Source organism: Zosterops lateralis, assembly GCF_965231275.1.
Source record: "Zosterops lateralis genome assembly, chromosome: 11".
Lineage (NCBI taxonomy): Eukaryota > Metazoa > Chordata > Aves > Passeriformes > Zosteropidae > Zosterops > Zosterops lateralis.
This window is the reverse complement of record NC_139771.1, coordinates 516,141-532,039: the sequence shown is the minus strand read 5'-3', so window position 1 is coordinate 532,039 and position 15,899 is coordinate 516,141. Positions and strand designations below refer to the sequence as shown.

Below are 15,899 nucleotides of genomic sequence, written 5' to 3'. Positions count from 1 at the left end.
TGTTGGAGGTGGGGGGCAGTTATCTTATCTCTTCCAAGAACAATGTCTCCCTCCGGGGAGATGTCTCCTGCTAATGGGCCATTAAGTGACTCACTGCATGACTGATAAGGTACATCATCCCATTGTGAGATGCTCCACCCAGAAAGAGGAACCAAGCATTCCTACCTGCATAAAATAAGCTTGGTCTAAGCCATCGGGCAGTTTTCTTCACTGGATTCCCAGAGGAGCAGCCATCTTCGCTGGATTCCCAGAGAAGCAGCTTCTTCCCTGCTGGATTCCCAGAGGAGGACCAGGCCCATCTACTCTATCACCAGACCTTCACAGAGAACTATACCCTTCTACAGGATCTCTGCTTCAGCAGCATTTCATCTGCCACTGCAGGAGGCACAGCCATCATCCAACTGGACTTTTACCAACACCCTGACTCCTCAGGGTGTCAGGTTTTCTGACTGTATCAGTAGTTTCGTTTGTACTAATTACATTTGTTGTTCTTTTTTTTTTCTATTTTAGTTTTTTCTAGTAAATAACTATTATTCCCATTCCCATACCTTTGCCTGAGAGCTGTTTTTTTATTTTGAAATTGTAGTAATTCAGAGGGAGGGAGGGGGTTTACCTTTCCCACTTCACAGGAGGCTTTTGCCTTCCTTTACAGACTCCTGTCTTTTCAAACTAAGACACATATGATGATATGAACAAGATGATCTTCATGAGCCCTTTAAGAAATTGCTCTATGAAATACTGTATCACATATATTAATTTATTTATTAAAATGTCAAGGCTTTATATTTTTTTAATATGAAGCACCTCAACCAAAAAGCAGACTGTGCTCCTACTGAAACAAAAGTGCAACTGTTCTGGCTATCTTAGACAATGAAAAAATATTTCCTTCTTTATGCTGGAAACAGAATTCCAAACCAGTTTCCAGAGATTGTGCTGGTTTGTGATAAGAATTCCAGACAAGGAAAGGCTACTTAGATCATGAGAGGCTCCTGTCAAAATACTAAAAGGACTGTTTCAAATTCCAAACTGGTAATTCCTTACTTATGTCACCTTTGCAGTAACATTTTTTATGTATTTTAGGTAGAACTGGAGAAGGCATTTTACTCTGAAGAACTTTAATAATCACAGGAATGATAGACCTTCACCTCATATTTTAAGTGTTTGAAAAGTTTAAGGTGAGTAATGAGACCCAAACAATACTGCAAAACTATGTATGAGATTGGAACTAAGGAAATAAAGATACAATTTCATTCTTTTCATAAATACAGTGATATTAATAGACATTAAATGGTAAATTAAAAGTTATGCAGGAATGAAATCAGACAAGTTTCAGTTGCAGGCTGCCTAACTTTCTAACAGACATTACCTTGCCAAATATTTTTACTGAATCCAGTCTGCCAGATCATCTAGCAGCAAGTCAGAGACATGTCAAGATCTGATCTTACATTTGTTTTTTATTCATCTGGAAGCTATAGGTTGACTAGTTTACCACAATTATATTCCATCTGGGACAAAGTTCCTCAGGACAGAACAGCATCCGCATGAGCAAGATAAAGCAATACTGATAAGTGCTGCTTTCTCTCACAGTCTTGATACTAAACAAGCCATGTAAAGTCAGATATGAAAACAATCCCTATCGCAGAAATAGTCTTACACTGTCAAATATGTAAGGGATGCTTTCAGGAAAAGAATCAGCAGAGAAATAACTCTCAAAAACTAGTTTCAGAGAAAGAGCCATGGAACCTCCAAGAACCAAGAGTGACAGCCAAGACATGGGGACTAAATGAATAAAGTGTCCTCAACTGAGCTAAACACAGACCAACTCTGGCTCTTCACAAGAAAGTCTTGAACTCACAGATCTCTTAACTAATTTCCAAGACCCTCTAAGTGATGTCATGTGGGTTTTGCCTTCTTTTATATGTTCTCTGTATTCTTCATACATATATTTGTAACTCTGTCATCTGTTGTATTAGTAGCTAGTTTTCCATGGCCTTTCCCTAAACAGGAAGACAAAATAAATTCCAGAGCCCCAAGCCCCAGAGGGTACAAGGCCCCAGTGCTGTCTTGGTTCTTCCTGGGCACCAAGGCCAAGAAAAACTCTTGGAGATACATTCCCATGGACAAAGCATGTGTCCATGATGGGGAGGAATCGCATCACCATCTGTCCTCCTAATTGGTGCTTTTTACCAGCTATGCTAATTGCCTAAAACCTATAAAAATGTACTCTCCCCTGATGGGATAGGTTTTTGTGGCAGTTTTCCATAACTGCTCCTGAAGGCCTTCAAACAAAGATCCCCTTTTATATTACCTCCTTACTAAAATTAACTCAAGTTTCATTTCCAGGTTGGGCAAAAGACAATATAAGTTCTACAGAGGCTTTTTTTATACATATTTGATTCAACATACTATCTACTAAAAGGAAAAATATGCTAGAGAAATAAAAATATTATTATATACCATAAGAAACAGAAACAATCAGTGGGGAAGTGAGGTAACTAGCTACATGAAAATAACATTTTGTTAAAAATTTGAAAAGTGTTTTAACACAAGAAGTCAGAGAAGCACCATGCCACAAAGGCACAAAAAAGTAAATAGTTTAATGGAGTGTAGAATCAGGACAGTAGGAAACTTAAGCTATTTCTGGAAAGAACTTTAGGAGTAAGATCTCTTCCAAAAATTCCCAAGGAAATATCCATTGTCCCATAATGATAGTTGTCCCACCAAAATTTGTGAAGTATTTTCGAGTTTTCTGATAAACAATAAAGAATTGATATTATAATTTATAACAGTAGGTTGGAAGGAAACCTGCAATATGATGTGCAGCATCTACAGAGCAGATACTATCCAGACCAACTTCTGCTAGCATTATTATCAAGATTATGCAAAAAATCTCATCAATGCCCCTAGAAAGTGCAGTGTTCTCCTACTCAGGTAGCCTGTGAAAAGTTTCCAATATTTGAAAGCTTGAAGCAAAAGTTCAGCTGAGGGGAAGAAAAAAAAAAAAAAAAAGAAAAAAGACATTTCAAGTAATTTCTTTCAGAATGAAACCTTTCCTTTGTTTCCTCAAAAAAGCAAATGTGAGAAAAGCATGACCAAAATTCTCATGTAAAGACAAATAGATTCCATTTATTAAGGGAATAGGAGAAAGAAACCTCTACGTATTTTTGTGCACTAAACAAATTCAAGTTGTTGAAACACCAGAGTATGACATTTAAATAATACTAAATTGTCAAATAACATTTAAGCTACAAGATGCTGAGTACAGACTGACAATACTACCTTGGTAAAAACAAGATTTATTTTTTTTAAGTACTTTAGAGTCCAGTCAGACTACCTCATGTAAACAATCAAAGATGTTTAAAAACTTGTTCATCACTGAACTGGAAATTTCTATTCCTTAGCCAATATATCATAGCTGAAAGCAAGAAGAATGTCACCAGTTCACAACAGTGATAAGCAAAATGAATTGGCTGCAATGATTCCTGCAAATGAAACCACAGTGCAATGACAGATTTGAGTCTTTTTAGCATCACAAGAAGGTTAATTTATTTTCCTGATCATCCCCTGAACCTTCCCCTTCATCTCTGCTATCTATCGGGAATTCATCTTTCTTGAACCTGGATGAGTACATTTCAGACAAGATCTCAGAGAGTACATAAAAATATTCTGTAACAGAAATCTCTCTCCTGATACATTCTAATATCAGATTTTCTAGAGCCACATTGTATTGGTGACTAACACACTATTATTACCTTTACCTAAACCTTTACACTATGAAGTTCTAGGTTTTTGTCCCAAAAGACATAATCCTGCATTTTATACTACCCCATCTCATCCATTTTTCTCACTTCAGAATTCAGGATCATCACCAGTGACTCCAATCTCAGTGTCTCCAGGTGTATGCTTCCAAATTCTGGCAAGCTGAGCATTAAGGATATGAAATAAATCTCATTGAAGTACCAGGTCTTGAAATGTTTCACCAATACTTTTCCCCATCCTGGTCTCTCCTCTTCCTGCTATCTCCACTGCTCCTGTTAGCCAGTATTTCACCACTGCTACCACTCTTGAACTGAAGCAGGTCCTACTTTAAACACCTGAATATGGTACAGCATGGAAAGCCCTCCTAAGATTCAGCTAAATTAGACATTATGTATATTTTTTGTTTAAAGACTAGCAGTCTTATCAAAAAAAGATACTGCTTTAGCCTAATTTAGCCAAATTCATAACCAAAATGGAAGTACAGTGGTTCTCTAAAACGGAAAAGGTTTTCTTCTACACCAGAGAAATAATCTTTTATACCAAATCCAAAGGGGAATAATTAGAATGAGATATGTATTTACTTTAGACATAAATGGATTTCTACTATTTATTCAAGATTGCTATCCTGTCTGGGAATGGGAGTGGTAAAATTCAATTCCAAATCCTATGTTACCAATGAAGTTACAAACTTTGGATTTTGTTCCAAAAATATCACCAGAATTCCTGCTTTTTCAATTGATTATTGAATCATGTTCAAAAGACTTCTGTTGAAAGTCTCTGGACTTGAAAGTGTGCCTTTGAAATACTTCTAGGATTGAATCTTCTAGTATTTCAACCCTTTCAACAAGTTATCCATAAGTATAAAAGTACAAACAATACTGGAAATTATTTTCCTAACATGCAATAGAAAATATGGAAGAAAAAATTCATTTAAAAAAATACTATTTAATCATTCTTAACATTCTTTTTTTGTGTATATAGTATATCCTATATCCTATTTTGAGTTTATCCTACTTAGTTTATATATAAATAGTACATGGAATAGTACTATTATAGTACTATTAGAATAAATAATAAATAGTACTATTTAGTCTATATATAAATAGCACATGTATATGCATATTCATGTATAAACAAGTATTACTGCTAAAAAATCAGGGTGTAAATAGTTTAACACAGAAGGAGAGGCTACATGAAATCAGATTTAGTAGCCATAGCAATGAAACCTAAATATGAAAATGCATTCCCCAATCTCTGACAGCTGACGTTAACATGGAGCCTTATAAATCTGCCCTTTAAGAAAATTCTAAAAGTAAATAAATAAAGTACTATTCCTCATCTGTTTTTCTTTTCCAAGAAAGCATTCTGAAAGTAATCTTTTTCCCAGACATGAATAATTCTGCACATGGGTAAAACTCTGGTCCTTTTTTCAATCTCCTCAAAAAATTGAGAAAAGAAAGACACATTTCAAGAAACAGGACAATGCAAGCACACAAAAGGAATCTTAATGTAAAGTTTAGCACAGATTAACTACATAGGATCCTGTACTGCACTATGCAAAGTTAATTATATTTATCAATATAACATCAACATATAAGAGTATCACAGTACCATCTCTCAAGTGGAAGCAAAGCAAAAAAAACAAAATCAAAACCAACCCCCAGAAAACCTTCAACTTTCAAACCAGTAAATTATAAAAGATATGTGACAGAAGTCCTAATACTTCTTCCTGCAGCTGCCAAGCTGCCCTAAAGAATGTAGTTTCTAAGTACCCCTTCAGTAAGGATGTTTTCTAAGAAGTGAAGAGCAGGTAGCTGGCAAATAACAGCAACTGTGGAAAAATTAATGAATGTATTACATTAACATCTACCTTCACATTGCATTACAAAAGCACATCTTTGAATACATAGGTGTATTAGCCTCTTTGATTTCTATCTCTATAAAAAACAGGGAGTTTATGCCTATCATCCCTGAAAATTAAATTCAGGACAGCAAAATTAGCCTTTGTTCTTCCTGCATATATTATACCCTCAGTAATACCTCACCAGGCTGTCTGTAAACATGTGCAGATTCAATTAAGTGCTTCTGTAACTGAAGCATTCTAAACCTTTGTATTATTTATGCAAGAAGAAATATAAACTCCTACTCTCATTCATCTCTGTACTAGACTGCAAGACCTAAGAGACCACAGCAAAATTATTTAGTGAATTATATATATAGAAGGGATTTTGATTGTCAAGCAAGTATGAAACTGATAGCACAGGGATAAAATAAAACAGTCGCCACACCTTCTTGTGATTTCTTTACATATATGTACAAATTTATAAATTTTATATACACATATGCATAAATACTTAATTTCTTCAGCTACTGAAATTATACCAGTAATTATGTTCTTAATTGCATAGTTTTCCATTTTCTACACCTTAATTCCAAGTACCTGTCTAAAGATCTAAATTGGCATCATTACCTCAGGAACATGTGAGACTAAATGAATCTAGGAATAATAAAATGCTTTCATCTTAACAGGCGTCCTGTTTCAAAAACATTTAAAAGTGTGCGAAAGATTAATTTCAGGTAATCTCACTCTTAAACATAATCTATTATTTCATGTATGAATAAGGGCTCATTTTCAGCACAACTGCTGGTTACAATTAATAATAGTAAATTATGCAAGTTTTATATATTCATATTTTTCCAGTGAGTTAGGCAACATTAAGCATCCAAGGAATACAAAGATGTACTTAATTAGCCTTAAGGTCACATGCTATAAAAATCATTATCTTATGGAAATTGAGGGAACTTCAAAACAAAGGCAGGATCATGAGTTTGCAAGTACAGTTCTACAAAAAGGAAAATGTACATCATATATCAAAACTCAGTGTACAGAACACAGCCTTTAAATAACAACAGCAGCCTTTCCCTGGTCAAGTTTTCAACACCAGGCTGAAACCCTCAACACTGGTCTAAAACTTTCTTGTCTTATTTAGAAAGAAATTTATTCAGCATTTCTCTCAAGCATGACACTGGTTGAGAGAGCATGTCAGACAACTGTTCACAACAAGTGAACAGTCACACAAAAGTTCCAGTCTTTCTCTTTTAGCTTTTAATGGCAGGTGCTTGATTATGACACTACAACAAATACCTTTGAACTGTTTAACTTACTAACACAGTTAAAGGAAAAAAAAAATCAAAATCCTAAATACGCAATTCATAAAGCAGCATGTTTTCCTTAATTAATTTTCTCAACGTTTACAATATCTTTACTAATTCTCTGTAACTGGATATGTTCTGGATCCATTCTCAGAGAATCTGTGTAGAATAAACATTTGAAACATCTTAAAGACTAACTGAAACCATATTTCTACTACACTGCAAGGCAAATGATTTTTGGATGTTTCGCATTTTTATGCAAAATTGTGCAGCTGCAATTGATAAAAACCAATCAAGCTAATTTAAGTCAATCATGTCCAGGAGGTTCTCATCACTTGTGTAAAAATGCTCTCACACTCACTCTAAGACTTTACCACAGCAAGTACCTCCGCCACATTAAAATTTCCATACCTTTAAGTCCCCTCTGTATCTTATGCAACAAAGAAAAGAAAACATAATTCTGATGGAATAAAAATATTTTTAGTTTTACACTACAAATCAAACTTCTATGTTTCACTTGAATAGAAACATATTGTTAATACCACTTGAGCACAAATATGACTCATCCCACTACAGCAACACTGTACCTTTAGTGAACATCAAAGGCACTGGGTCAAAAGTCATAGTAAACTTTTAGCACTGAAAATGCACAATTGTTACCCTCTAATACATAATCTGGATTACATTATTGAGATCACATGTTTTGAATTTGTTTTTCTGATTTATCAATATGGCACATTACAGCTGCCATCCTGAGTTCTCTTTCAGCTGCTGCATTTGACATTTTAAATGATGGTAGTTTATATTTTTGAATTTTGCATTATTGCCACTACCATTTTACACCTATGAAACTAGAACAACCATGCAAGAACTCTTTCCTAGATGGGCAAAATCCAATGTTACAAATCTGAAATTGTGTTTGATTCTCACCCATTTGGCCAACCTCCACGTGCACGTGACTGCAGACACTTTCCAGCCAGCTCAAAAATAATGAAATAAATAAAGAGAGGCCCTGAACATCAAGGCATGCCATGTCCTTATTCCTATTCCCTTTGAGACGATTATGGGGTTCAGTGCAGTAACTGGAGATGGAAGCAGACAATCACATCACCCTGCCCTGGATCTCTTTCTCCTCCATGAAGAGGTGAAACCAGGTGACAGCAGATGATATCAAATTGACATGAACTGCTGCCACAGTGTCTCTGCATGTTCTTTTTGAGAAGCTGCTCATCAAAACCATTTGCTTACTGTTCCAACAGAAGCAAACAAGGAAAATACAACATCAAGAAAATCCATCTACCAGTAATCCTGCAACTGACCAAGACAGGGCTTGAAAAATATAAAATCTTCAAATCATAAAAACTACATCTATCTTTGTGGAGAAAAATATGATGATTTCCCAATCATATTTGTCCTATAGTTGTCACAAGGATTTTCACTGGATAGGAAAGGTCCTCTTCTTTACAGACAGACTACTATGTTGGAGTTTTTTAATTCACTGAACTGTTAAATACCATGTCAAATATTAAGATAAGCTTTTCATTGAACCGTTTATCTTAGAATAGTAAGTGGATAATACTTTTTGACTTATGTATGACTAATAGTCACTATTGGAATTAATAACACATTGCCACTCCAAATTCATGGTCTAGAAATGCTTCTTTTGGTTATGCATCAGAACACAAAATTCTTCACAACAGCCAAGCCAACAAGAAACAAAGCCAGCTCACTGGAACAGGCAGCACATGCCTTGATGATGTGGAGCCAGTCTCCGGAACATACTCAGAGCTCAGCTTAGACAATATGAGTCCAACTGAAGGTCCCACGTGGATGGTCGGGAACTGACACACAGAATGCACCTGCAGAGGCTGAGCACCAGGTCTGTGCACCCTGACAAAACAGCCACAGTCTCAGTGCTGTCTTCAACTGTTACTGAGTGGAAGGGCATGAGGAGGCAGGACCAGATTTTTCTCAAGGGAACACTAGGCAGGGATAAGACAAGTGCAACATGGAAATTCCACCTTGACATAGGGAAAACATGTTTTTTGTTTGGTTGGGGTTTTTTACCACAAGCTTGGTCAACTACTGAAAAAGGGGTCTAAATAGGTTATGAAAAATCCATCCCTGCGGTATCCAAAACTTGGCTGGATGCTGTCCTGAGCAACCTGCAATAACTAAAACCTACTTAGATCAGAAGCTTAGGCTAGACAGCCTCTAACTAGGCCTGTCACCACCCAGTGAAGCACCCACAGCCCAATCCTCCCTGAGGGTTTGCCCATGAGCACAATGCACACAGAAGAGAGTGTTAGAAGGTCCTAGAATTCCAGCTATCCTGTAATTTTGTTCATAAGTAAGTGGTGAGAATTTATTGCATACTTGAGCTTTTACCATACTTTACACAATGAAGTTGAACAATGATCTCTCAAGACTTCTACTTGCCTAAAAACCATTAAAACCAGTACAAAACCAATTATTGAAAAAGAGAGCATGCCAGTAACTGCAAAAGATAAATACTATAACAAAAAGTGCTGAAGAATTATCCAACAAACATACACAGGGAAACAGATTTCAAATCAAACTATCAGCAACCCATCAAAAATACAGCTTTTCTTGGGGAGAATTTATCCAGAAATTCATAAATCCATGCTTGCTACTACAAATCACCTTCTTGTCTTTCATATATCTGGAAATAGCTTCCAGGATTATTCCTTCGTTATTATGACCTTTCCAGGGATCAATGTAATCAGTGTAAGTTTCTTGGATCCTTCTTCTTGCCTTTTGTGAGACAGAACTTTTCTCCCAGTTCTCAGAAACCTCTCCCCATTCTCATCACTTTCCAAGGGAAACTGACACAATACCATCAGCCCTTGCAGATGCATTCCAGTACAGCCAAGGGAGTTGTATGTGTCTGCTTTCTTTAAATATCCACCGAACAGATCCTCCTCCATCAAAGATAAGTTTACCTGGCACTGGATTCTGTGGTGGTTTCAAAGAGCTGGGACCGCTGAAGATTGGTCTTTCCAGTAATGATCAAGGTGAACAAGGCATTCAGTACCTGGACTGTCTCCATCTCCTTTAGGATCAGATCACCCCTTCCATTTATCACTGACCCCATATTTTCCTTAGTCTTCTGCTATTGCTGTATCTGTAGAAACCTTTCTTGTTATACTTTCTAGGTCTTGTTATATTCAAGTCCAGATGGGCTTTGTCTTTCTTAATCCTAAACCTGATTCTCAAAGAGAGTCTTCCCTATTCCTCCCAGACACTTGTGCCTACTCCCATCCCCATGTCATTCGTTTTCATTTAGCTTCATAATTAGAAAAGTACAAAAGCTGATTTTGATTATACAAAATTGATCATTTATAAAAATGCATAGTAACAAAATATTTTCCTCTATTTTAAACAATTCCTGAAAGCATTCTTTGTCCAGGAAAAACATACATCATTTAAGCTTATTCTCTCACTAGGTATGAGACAGCATGCTTCAAAATTTATGGCAGAAGATGACACAAAGAGTGGAGCCTGTTGCCAGACTGCTGGAACACAGACTCACCCTGGAAGACAAAAAGGTAACAGGCCACCTCAGTATAGAGAGGTGGACTGGACTTGAATTTGGCTCAGAAGCCAATTCAGCTGCAGGGCTGGGCAGAACCATGAGTCACAAACACACACAAGTCTAGGCCAAGTCTGGCAAAGATTTCCTGCCTGATTTAAAATGAGTTTATTTGGTCCAATGGCACTTCTCTAGAAACGGAGGGCAGGTTGGCCACACATGTGCCTGTCTTTATTTGTGGCCTGACACTTGGCAGAATAAACTTCATTATGTTTTTGGTTATGCTTAAGAAAAGTACTGTCAATTGTTTCCAGTCTGTTTCAAACATAAACCTACAAGCTGTATTAAATATGTACTATCATATTTACCACAATGTTATGAAATCACGCATAAAATCTTAAAATGGGATAAAATAAAGGCAACTTCTCTTCCCCTCCTCCCCTTCCCCCCAACTTCTGGCAACATTTCAAAATAAACAAGGAACCAAACCAATGCTTCTATTCAAGCATCAACCAGCACCTGAGTCAAGGAAAGATAAAGCTGGCCTAAAACAAAAACAATTATTTTCTAAGAGGAAATCAATTTTTCAATACATCACATATGCAGTAAGACTAAACACCTCCACAATGAAATATCTTAGTAATTACCTGTGCCTATTAATGAAGAAAATGGAATTCTTTTGGCTGAAAAAGTGAAATGAAATTTACTGTTGACTAAAAAATTAAATTAATATTAAAAGAAAAGATTACTTTATTGTAACTCAACTAACGTGGACCTGACTAGGTATTGAGAAGAATTAAGATTTCTATCTTTTATTCCTATATATTCTCATCTCAGGAACCTTATTGCTTCTGACATAAAGCAGAGAACTTTAGCCATAGGTATTCAAAGACAGATAAAAATGTGGAACCATGACTCAAAAATACATGTTCTATTTGCAATTCAGTGTAACAGACAGTCCATTAACAACTGTGCACTATGTTGTGCTTTAGAGTTCCAAAACATGTAAAAGATCAGTGAAGTGCAATCTGGAGCTCAAATATACCTGAGCACACTTTCCTCTACAGTTTCCTCCTTGCCCAGTAACGACTCTGCTTATTTTTACATGATTTTGGTATTTATCTAAATTTAAAGGTGAAAGATGAGCCTCCAGTATGAATCTTTCCAGCAGTAATGTGTCTTCCACACAAGCCCCTGATCAGAGAATCACTTCTGTTACACTGGATATGGCACACAGGCATCATGAACACTTCTTGTAGAAAGCAAAGGAAAAAGAATCATAGCAATTTCTATTGCTATTGGTAGTGACTGCTACTGACAATTTTATTATTTTATTATTTCTTCTAAGTTTTAAGGCAACATTTGTATCCTCCATGCAGAGTATTTCAATGGCAATGTTACTCCACATTTACTAAAAAAAAACCACTAAATATTCTGGAATAGAAAGTCACTTTCTCTGGTTTTGCTACAAAAATGTTTTCATTTCAACCACAAATAGTGCCTACATTTAGAAAACAGGAAAATAATTTTAAATGCAAAAGACTAGGAATATATAGAAATAAACAGATATAATAGACACTGATTTTAATTTCAATTAGAGATTATAGGAAAACTACAGTATTTATAAATACTATAATCTTTACCAGAATCCAAATTAGCGTTGCTCCAATTATGTTCAGAACAGTAAATAAGTGATACAGTGTAAAAGTAATTAACTAATGGAAAGTACTTTAAGTATTTTCTTGGAACTTCAAGAGTCTAAGCAGTTGAAAGGGGAAAATAAGCCTGCAGTGAATGTGAGACAAAATTGTTTTTATTTATACACTCCTCAATCTTTCCCATCCTGATCTTGTGCCTGATCTCACAGCACAGGGCAGCTGGAAGAAAGCAGTCCTTATAGGTAAGAAACAGCTGTTACGCTTGTTTGACCTGAGGAAGAATTTGAAAAACAAAAGCAAAAGGACTCAAGAATGAAATGAGTTCTCATAAAAGCAATACTTGCAGAATTGTTCCAGCCTATTTCCAGCCAGCCTGGGTAACAGTATCTGACACGCACCTTGCTTATATCATACTTACTTCCACTGAAAGATAGAAGAGAAAGAGCATTGAGCAAAGGCAATAGTGGTTCACAAGCCCTTTATGAGTATCTACAAAACCAACATTTTTAAAAGGAAAATCATTACTTGGGGGTGGGGGAACCAACGCCCCATGTTATAAAATGTCAGAATTAAGATTAGTCTCTACAAATACAGTCTAACCTCTTATGTTAAAACAGGCAGCCAGCTGAACACTACAGGAACATAAACCAAACCATCCTTATCCATTTTATTCCATCTTCTGATCTACTTCTTGATCCAACTTGACACAAGTACCAACATTTTCAAAATCCTAAATACTTGACTTGTAAATTTTATCTTAGGTCTTAATTTTACAATACTTAGACATTTCTAACACAAATTGTAGCAGAACAACACTGATTCAGACAATGTTTAAGCAGCTCTATACATGAGGACGGATGTTCCCATCCCAGTGCTCCTAAGTAACAGCATCTTCTACAACCCCCTCCACAATTTCATGCTCCTTTTTAACTCATTTCCTGCTGATTTTGTAGAAGACCTCATCTTCTTTAGATGTATTCTTAATGCTCGACAAAAATGTCTTGTTTCCTTCTTTTGTAACTTATTTCTTCAAATTTATCAGAAATATTTGTTTGCATTTTTAAACAAATTTTTTCCACTTCAGTAAACTTTCATTTTTTCTAGCTTACACAGTTTCTTCTGCAAAACTAGAAATATTCCCAGTTATTGGGAACAAGAACTTCAAAAACAGAGAGATCTGTGGCAGAGTTTAGAGGGGAAATTCATCAGGATGCATTTGCAGTCTTTAACCAACTAGAGTTGGTAGGATAAGTATGATTATAAAAGAGCAAGAAACAGCAAGAAACACCCCATAGGAGGTGTCTGTAATGACATCAGCAAACTTTGGTATTGTCATCACTTTTTACATTGGTTCCTTCTCAAAACTACAGACATTAATATTCAAAATCACAGGAGTAACTTGAACTTCAGTTTGAAAAAGAGCACATTAAAGGGAGAAGCACAGAGAAAGCAACTCAAAGCTTTTCTTCTCTATATTCCACAAAACAGATAATAACTAAAGGCAATTAAACAGATTCAAGTTATTTAATATCCCTTAATGCTGCTATTTCTTTTAAAAACATTACTGTATTACAAATTTTATTGCCTAGAAATAATTTAATGTTAGCAAGGATAAAGTGTGTGTTCCTGTAGGAATGGTGAAGGTGGAGGATTTGTTTGAAGAGCTAACTTATAATGCCATATTTTTAAAATATCACAGGAAAGAATCAAAGAATTAAACAAATGGCAAACTGTGGTACAGTCACCTACTGAAAGGTTACCAACATCATTAACCACTCCCATGATTTAAGATATAAAAAGAAGACTTTTCAAAGGAGACAGGTGATTTCATAGCTTTGTTACAAGCACTTTTTTTTAGTCAAGTCCAGCCTATGCTAATTTGCACCCTGCATTTGAGAGCATTTTGTGTTTTAATTGAATTTAATTCAGAGCCATCTCAATAACCACATATCTTTATTTTTTTTTTTTTTTGCTCCAAGGACATTAACATCCTTTTTAACTAGGTGCTATCATGCACAGTAGTTGTTTAGCCCAGCTCCTTTTTAAGTGTCAGGCCTCTGTTTTCATGGTTCTATGTGCACAACTGGAATTCCTCCTTGCAACAACTTGAAACCAAAATCATTGTTCCCACATGTCTGTGACAGCCAACAAGTTCTCAAGGACTTCTATTTACTAAAGCCTTAAGGCTACGCAACTTAACTGCCACGACTTCCCATGGCAGAGTTGAGAAGCACCAAATCTACTTCAGAAAGACAGCTTTTTCCACACTTCTGTTATCCTTTGCTTGTCTAAAGGAACTAGTGCATTTCTGTCTGGGTTCCTATTTCACCCACTTTGTGAAACAAAAAAGCAGCTTAGACTTGAACAGAAAACAAAAATGGAAGCAACAAAACTGGAATTCCATTAAGTTTATCACATCAGCTAGTTGAAAGCATACCAAATAATGACAGAATTAAACTATTCAGGAGAAATTGCAGCTGCAGTTTCTTTTGGAAGGGATAATTTGCAAATACTTTTTTAAGTATACATTTTTAATACTTTTTAAATAATATAACAATGATAAAACTTTCAAAAAATTTCACAGACTGAATTACTTTTTAAGCGTGGAAAGAACTAAAGAAACGTAAAATATTATATAATTATATCATGTTATCACTTAGGACACGAAGTGTGTAAGTTCTGTTTGCCAAAGGTGATCTTACATGAACACTTCTCTAAATATTAGTTGGTTACTTCTGAAACCACTAATTTTTCAGGATCTCAGATCCTTATATTTTCATTGTCCAATGCCATACCAACAACTAGAAAATTCTTTCCTTCTAAAAGTTAAACAAAGGGAAAAGGAAGAAAACAAACAACGCAAATCACACAGCCGTAAAGGACAATATTATTCAGAATCCTACCAAGAAAATTATCAAAAAGCCATATGAAGTCTACTGTCAATATAAGCATCTCTAAAGATTTCTGGATGACCACAGCTGCAGAAGTTTTTACATTCCAAATGGACTATACTCTTATTTTAAACTCTGTTTCTGTTGTAAGCATTTATTTTTCCTTAGCAGAGACAGAGGAAGGCTGAGAATCTATCTTTGCATCTCCTACAGTTTGAGTGTTTAGGGTAAGAGCAATTTTGAGTTAATGATTGTTACCTGTGTTAGGAAGAGGACATCCTGAAAAAGGAAATCACAAATTTAAAAGTGGCTCTAGCCTTTTCTCCCCAGTTGTCTCTTAAGCAGAAAACTCAAAAATATGCAAAACTACTTCAATAACTTCTCCATGCACTTCATCACTATAGCAATATGTAAATACATCTTTAACTGTTTCAGACTGGTTATTGTTATATCTACTGGTTATTCTGCTAATTACAGTATTTTTTTGTTCCCCTTGGGTTTGCATCTACCTGGTGAAATTTCAATGCTGTTTTGAAGTGTGTTTTTCTTTGCATTTCTTGTATATGCTCCCAATACACCTGGATCATAACTAGGCCCCTTTAGATCAATCACAATTTAAGCAGTAGTTATGGTATACAAAGAATCATTTCTGAAGCAATCCTATCCAAATTCCTATTCAAACATCTCCAGTTAAAGCAAAGCATTTAAATTAGTAGCTAAGAGTACTAATATTCTTCTAATCTTTTCCATCCACTAGTGACTTACCTTATCAGAGTAAATTTTGCTGGGTTATAAAACTGAATATTACTGTTTTCAATGGCATCAAGGTAATTTTTTATAAAACTAAGAACTGGGGTACTGGGCAGGAGGGAACTACACTTTAAT

At 35.6% G+C, this 15,899-nt stretch overlaps 1 protein-coding gene and 1 long non-coding RNA gene across 6 annotated transcripts in view; one reads left to right on the top strand and one right to left on the bottom strand.

Annotated features, from left to right (window-relative positions):
• Nucleotides 1-15,899, top strand: part of LOC310913950 — a 293,389-nt gene that overhangs the window by 103,269 nt on the left and 174,221 nt on the right. The window lies entirely within an intron of this gene.
• The window catches only part of ERC2 (ELKS/RAB6-interacting/CAST family member 2), a 438,499-nt gene that overhangs the window by 311,670 nt on the left and 110,930 nt on the right, over nt 1-15,899 (bottom strand). The gene's annotated exons all lie outside the window — the stretch shown is intronic.